This window comes from Vulpes lagopus, chromosome 20 (assembly GCF_018345385.1).
Source record: "Vulpes lagopus strain Blue_001 chromosome 20, ASM1834538v1, whole genome shotgun sequence".
Taxonomy (NCBI): domain Eukaryota; kingdom Metazoa; phylum Chordata; class Mammalia; order Carnivora; family Canidae; genus Vulpes; species Vulpes lagopus.
In genome coordinates, this window is record NC_054843.1 from 2,811,639 (window position 1) to 2,818,682 (window position 7,044).

A 7,044-nucleotide genomic window follows, 5' to 3' on the forward strand; every position below is an offset into this window, starting at 1 on the left:
GTGCTGGGCTCGGAGCCCGCGGCGCGTCCGGTCCCACCCGGTCCGGCGATGTGCACGCGGCCTGCAGCCTGGGGCGGGACCCTGGGCGCGCTCCGGGCCTGGGACTGCACCAGGGCCGGAGCTGGGAGGGTCAGAGCTGCACGCTTTACTTTACCTGGACGTGCATGGCTGGCAGTGCAGGCAGGTGGCAGTGCAGGCAGGTAGCCGAGCCCCCGGCCCCCGGCCCCCACCTCTGACTCCACTCCATTCCAGGCGGCGTACATGCGCAGACACCCTTCCAGAGGGCACCCTGGAGCCCTGCCAGTGCCCTGCGGCCTGCCACCAGGCCTGCCACCGGCCACCCCAGGTCCCCGAGCAGAGGGACCACCTGAGGTCTCACCATCACAGTGACAAAGGGATCCTCCTTTGTCTCTGCACGAGAAGGGATCACCTTGATAACAGAATTACCCTTTGCTCAAACCTGATTCACTCCCGTGTCTCCAGTGGAACTGCAGCCTGCTTCCTTCAAAGGTGACTGAACACCTTGAAGGTGTGAAGCCACAGCTGCCACGTGGGAAAGTTGGCCTGGAATTGGGAAGGTCCACATCACACCCCTCAAGGGGGCGGGAGCCCTAATTTCCTCCCACCAGCAGCCAGCACATTCAGCTCAAGGTAGCTGAAATGGTCAGCCTCGGGAATACAATGAGAAGGCCAACACCTTTGGGTCCAGAGCGGTCGCCAGCCAGAGTGGTGGACAGGAGAGGGCATATCTGGTGGTGGGAGCCCTGGGGAAGAAGAGACTTGCTGAGTGGTGGGGAGCCCTGTTGGCGGTTTTCAACGAAGCAACATGAGTGTGTGAAGGTTGACTATAGCAAAGATGTGGAAGACCAAGGTCTGAGCCTGGAGGGAGCAGGACCTGGCAGGAAGCTAATGCAGTCAGGTAGGGTGGTGGAGGTAGGCCTACACCATGGTAGGTCAAAGGGGATGGAAAGGACAGGGCCAAGTGCAAGAGGCAAATAGAAGGTGTTGCAGAAAAATCCAGGATGCAGAGGCCAGAGAGGGTTAGTGCTTTCATGAGTATTTGTGGAGAGGGGATTATATCCTATTTTCTATTTTTCTTATACATATTTTTTTTTTAAAGATTTTATTTATTTATTTGACACAGAGAGCACAAGCAGGGGGAGGACAGAGGAAGAGGGAGAGAGGGAAAGAGACTCCCCACTGAGCAGAAAGCCTGACTCAGGGCTCCATCCCATGACCTTGACCTTGAGATTGTGACCTCAGCCAAAGGCAGACACTTAACCAACTGAGCCACCCAAGTGCCCTTTAGATTGTTCTTTTCTTTTCTTTTCTTTTCTTTTCTTTTTTTCTTTTCTTTTCTTTTCTTTTCTTTCTTTTCTTTTTCTTTTCTTTCTTTTCCTTTCCTTTTCTTTTCTTTTCTTTTCTTTTCTTTTCTTTCTTTTCTTTCTTTTCTTTCTTTCCTTTCCTTTTCTTTTCTTTTCTTTTCTTTTCTCTTTTCTTTCTTTTTCTTTTTTCTTTTTTTTAAGATTTTATTTATTTATTCATGAGAAACAAAGAGAGAGGCAGAGACACAGGCAGAGGGAGAAGCAGGCTCCATGAAGAGAACCCAATGCGGGACTCAATTCCAGGACCCTGGGATTACACCCTGAGCCGAAGACAGATGCTCAACTGCTGAGCTACCCAGGTGCCCCCAGATTGTATTTTCTAATCAGCAGGAAAACCATACACTAGATTTTGTTTCTCCTGCACCCATCATCCCAGCGTGGAGCTCTAGCAAGTATCTACTCAGCATTTTTAAATGAAAACCTCAAAAACTTATGTTTGTCTATATTTCCTTATTAATCACTTGAAGAACTCTCTAAATTACTACATATCCAACTTTGGTCTCCTAAGTGCAGATTACTTTTTAAGATAACTAGAAAATGGAGCAGCACTTGGACCAACCCTAAACACTGTCGAGATCAAGGAAGATCTCATGGTTTGTGGATTAACATGGGTTTCTTTTTTTTTTTTTTAAGATTTTATTTTTATCTGAGAGACACCCAGAGAGAGGCAGATCACAGGCTAGGTAAAGTAGCAGGTCTGCAGGAGCCCGATGGGGCTCAATTCGGTCTCAGGATCCGTCTGAGCAGGTGCTAAAACCGTGAGCCACCGGGATCCCTAAATTATGTTTTTTATTTTTTATTTCTTTTTTTTAAATTATGTGTTATTTACATAAGAGAGAGATACAAATACAGTTTAGAGAGTAGCAGGATCCGTGCAGAGCCAGCTCTCGGGCTCCAGTCGACTGGGCTGCCTACGTCGAGCATGGGAACTTAGTTTATCTCAGAGTGGCTAGTTGGAGAAAGAAGGAGCAGAGTAACCTACCCAGTCACTGAGGTGTAACCTTACTGATGGAACCTGACTTGGGGCTCGATTCCATAACCTGAGCAGAAACCAAGAGTCAGATGCTCAACTGGCTGAGCCACCCGGGCACCTCTAAACTATGTTTTAACATGTAGTGACTTCTGTCCCTGGGACTATCTGGACACTCGATATCCTGAAAATATATTAGAATATTTCTCAGTGCTGGGTAAAAACATCACGAGCATAATTTCCAATGAACGATTCTGTTCCCATGTGCAGTTCTGTTGTCTCTGCTGGCCTATCATATTGTGAGCACTGATGTGCAATATGCAGGGCATGATCCTGGAGACCTGGGATCGAGTCCCATGTCAGGCTCCCTGCATGGAGCCTGCTTCTCCCTCTGCCTGTGCCCCTGTGTCTCTCATGAATAAATAAATAAAATCTTAAGAACAAAAACAAAAAACCCTAAGTGGTTTGTTTTATTTTGTGCCCACAAGTTATATGGTAGTTTTAGATGCCATTTTTTTAATGGAAAAGATACATATTCCAATACTCCTAGAAATTCTATCTTCTATGTACCAAAATGATGAATAGGTTTTTTTTGGCAGGGTGCTGTGTGTATGGATCTCGTATATATAACCCAGCTCAATGCCTTCATGTTTCTCCCACCTCATCAAGTAGGCCATTACTGGAGCTTTTCCTATCTTTTTTTTTTTTTTAATTTTTTTTTTCCAGTGACTTTTTTTTTTTTTAATTTTTTTTTTCCAGTGACTTTTTTTTTTTTTAATTTTTTTTTTCCAGTGACTTTTTTTTTTTTTAATTTTTTTTAATTATTTCATAATACATTTTTTAAAAAGATTTTATTTATTCGTAGAGATACACAGAAAGAGGCAAAGACACAGGCAGAGGAAGAAGTAGGTTCGCTGTGGGCAGCCTGATGTCGGACTTCATCCCAGGACCCCAGAATCATGACCTGACCTGAAAGGAGATCTTTAACCACTGAGGCACCCAGATGCCCCCGTAGTACATTTTAGTGAGTAAAAAAAAAAACCCTAAGTGGGGCAGCCCGGGTGGCCCAGTGGTTTAGTGCCGCCTTCAGCCCAGGGCATGATCCTGGAGACCTGGGATCGAGTCCCATATCAGGCTCTCTGTGTGGAGCCTGCTTCTCCCTCTGCCTGTGCCCCTGTGTCTCTCATGAATAAATAAATAAAATCTTAAGAACAAAAACAAAAAACCCTAAGTGGTTTGTTTTATTTGGTGCCCACAAGTTATATGGTAGTTTTAGATGCCCATTTTTTAATGGAAAAGATACATATTCCAATACTCCTAGAAATTCTATCTTCTATGTACCAAAATGATGAATAGGTTTTTTTGGCAGGGTGCTGTGTGTATGGATCTCGTATATATAACCCAGCTCAATGCCTTCATGTTTCTCCCACCTCATCAAGTAGGCCATTACTGGAGCTTTTCCTATCTTTTTTTTTTTTTTTAAGATTTTATTTATTTATTCATGAGAGACACACAGAGACAGAGACACAGGCAGAGGGAGAAGCAGGCTACCTGCGGGGAACCCGATGCAGGACTTGATCCCAGGACCCCAGGGTCATGGCCCGAGCCAAAGGCAGATGCACAGCCACTGAGCCACCACGACGTCCCCCTTTTCTACCCCCTAATGGCCAAATGTCATACCAAGGAAGGGTGAATAGCTGAGCGCTGCCCTGGAGGAAGAACTTGCTGATAGAGCACCACTGTCCTCAAAATAAAAATGTAGGTTTATCAGTTTGTTAGAGCCACAGTAACAAAGGACCACAGCCTGGGTGGCTTCAGACAACAGACGTTTATCGTCCCACCATCCTGGAGGATGCAGTCCTAAAAGAAGGCGGCGGCAGGAACAGCATCCTCAGAGACCTTGGGCAGACCCCTTCTCTGCCTCTTCCGAGCTTCTGGGGTGGCCGCCAACCCCTGGCACTGCCTGCTTTGTAGCCGCGTCGCTCCAGCCTCTGCCTGTCTTCACGTGGCTTCTCTCAGAGTGTCTGTGTTCTGTGCATGTCTCTCTCTCTGTCTAAATTTCCCCTTTTTGTAAAGACACAAATCATCCTGGATTGGGGCCCACTCTGATGACATCATTTGAATTTGAAATCCTCTGTAAAGACTCTCTCCAAATAAGGTCAAATTTCAAGTTACCAGGGGTTGGGATTTCACCTCATCTTTTTTGGGGGAAAATGTAAGTCAACCAACAACATGTCAAAACCACATCAGATGGGAAAATACCAGTGACTTTTTTTTTTTTTAATTTTTTTTAATTTTTTTTTTCCAGTGACTTTTTTTTTAAGGAAATTCTTTTTTTCTCCAGCTCTATTGAAATATAATTGATACATAATGTTATATAAGTTTAAAGTATACAATGTAATGACTTGATATATATCAAGTGTTTATATACTTGATATATTTTACAAATATTTATGTATCAAAAAAAGATTATTAAAAAAAAGATTATTTATTTACTCATGAGAGACACATAGAAAGAGAGGCAGAGACACAGGCAGAGGGAGAAGCAGGCTCCATGCAGGGGGAACCCAATGTGGAACTCGATCCCAGAACCCTGGGATCACACCCTGAGCCAAAGGCAGATGCCCAACCACTGAGACACCCAGGCATCCTGCGTCAATTATTATTATTATTTAAAGATTTTGTTTATTTACTCATGAGAAACACAGAGAGAGGGGCAGAGACGCAGGCAGAGGGAGAAGCAGGCTCCATGCAGGGAGCCCGATGTGGGACTCGATCCCGGGACTCCAGGATCACCCCCTGGACCCAAGGCACCACTAAACCGCTGAGCCACCAGGGCTGCCCATCAATTATTATTTTTAAAAAACATTTTATTTATTTGTTTGAGAGAGAGAGACAGAGAGACAGCATGAGCAGGGGGAGAGGCAGAGGCAGAGAGAGAAGCAGGCTCCCTGCAAGGAGCCCCAATGCGGACTCGGGACTCGATCCCAGGACCCCGGGGTCACGCCCTGGGCTGAAGGCAGACGGTCAACCATGGAGCCACCCAGGTGTCCCCTTTGTGTTTCTCTGTTTTTGCATGTTCCTTGAAGTCCGGCGTTGCTGTGTTCCCATTTGAAGTGGCCACCACGTCCTCGGGACTTTACTCCCAGCCTTTGGGAGAGCACCCCGCGCCCGGCCCTGCCGGGGATTCCGGGCCGTGCAGGCTCCTCGGCGTTTCCTGCTCCCTCTGGTGGCCAGCTCTGAAGCCTGTGTGCCTTCTCTCCACCCCACGACTAACCAGGCCGAGCACCCACAGCTTCCCTGGTTTCTCAAGGGTGCTAAGGCTCAAGGCGGATTTGGGCCCGTCGTCTGTGCGCGCTCACTGTTTGCCAGAATCACTCTCAGTGCTGTTGGGGTGCACACAGGGTGCGAGTGTGTGGGCGTGAGGTGCGTGGGCGCTGGGGGGGACCTGTGGGCAAGGTGTCCCTAGTGGCTCCTGGGCAGGCTTCTTGATCAGAGTTCACAAGGGAGTGGGTGGTGTTGGGGTCCCTGTCCTGCCCCTGGGAGCCCCATCTGGGCTCCCCTAGCTCTTCCTGCCCTCAAGTTCTCGTGGTTCATACTCTGGAAGGGGCGAGAGAGACATGGGTGTCTTTGGCAGCATCTCACACACTTGGGGGAGTCAGGTGTTCACTCACACGCTCTCGCTTTCCCCTGTGGGAGAAACCATGGGCTGAGCAGCTCTCTCTTGATGCTAAGTAGGGCCTCGGGGGAAGGATGACATGGGCAAGATCACAATGATCCTCTTACCCTCTCCAGTGCCTCAAACTCATATATACATGTTTTTTGTTCTAATGATGTGCTGAAATTTGTCCACTGGAAACCTGGAGTCCCACAAAAGCCCTTTCCTTTGGTGGTGGGGGGGGTGTTGTCTAGGATGGTGTTTTCCAGAGGCTCCAGACCATGGCCAAGAGGAGATGGAGCCACTTCATGGGCCACTGTAAGCTTCATAGCTGGGACCAAAGTGGGGGTGTCGATTACCGGACACAGGGGTGGGCCAGACTCTGCCTGGCTTGGTGTGTGGGGCTGGGTCCCACAGTCCCCACAAGGGCGCCCTGTCCGGCGATGGACGCTAGGCTGTTGTCGGGTGGGGGGACATGGCGATGGGTATCGTTACTCAGCCACGATGCTGGCATCCTCACAAAGTTCTTTTTTTTTTTTTTTAAGGATTTTATTTATTTATTCATGAAAGACACACACAGAGAGAGAGAGAGAGAGAGAGAGAGAGAGAGAGGCAGAGACACAGGCAGAGGGAGAAGCAGGCTCCATGCAAGGAGCCTGACGTGGGACTCGATTTGGGGTCTCCAGGATCACGCCCTGGACTGAAGGCGGCGCTAGACTGCTGAGCCACCGCGGCTGCCCCCCACAATGCCCACAAAGTTTTTAAGGGCATTGTATGGAACAGAGCATCGCCTTCAGGGCACTGGACAGTTTAAAGTGAAAAAAGGCCTCTGGGTCCCCAATTTACTAAGGGCAGTAAGAGTGTCAGAGTTTTAAAGGGCGTATTTTTCTTTTTCCTTTTTATTTTTTTAAAGATAGATTTATTTATTTATTTATTTATTCATTCATTCATTCATTCATTCATTCATTCATTCATGATAGAGAGAGAGAGAGAGAGAGAGGCAGAGACACCGACAGAGGCAGAAGCAGGCT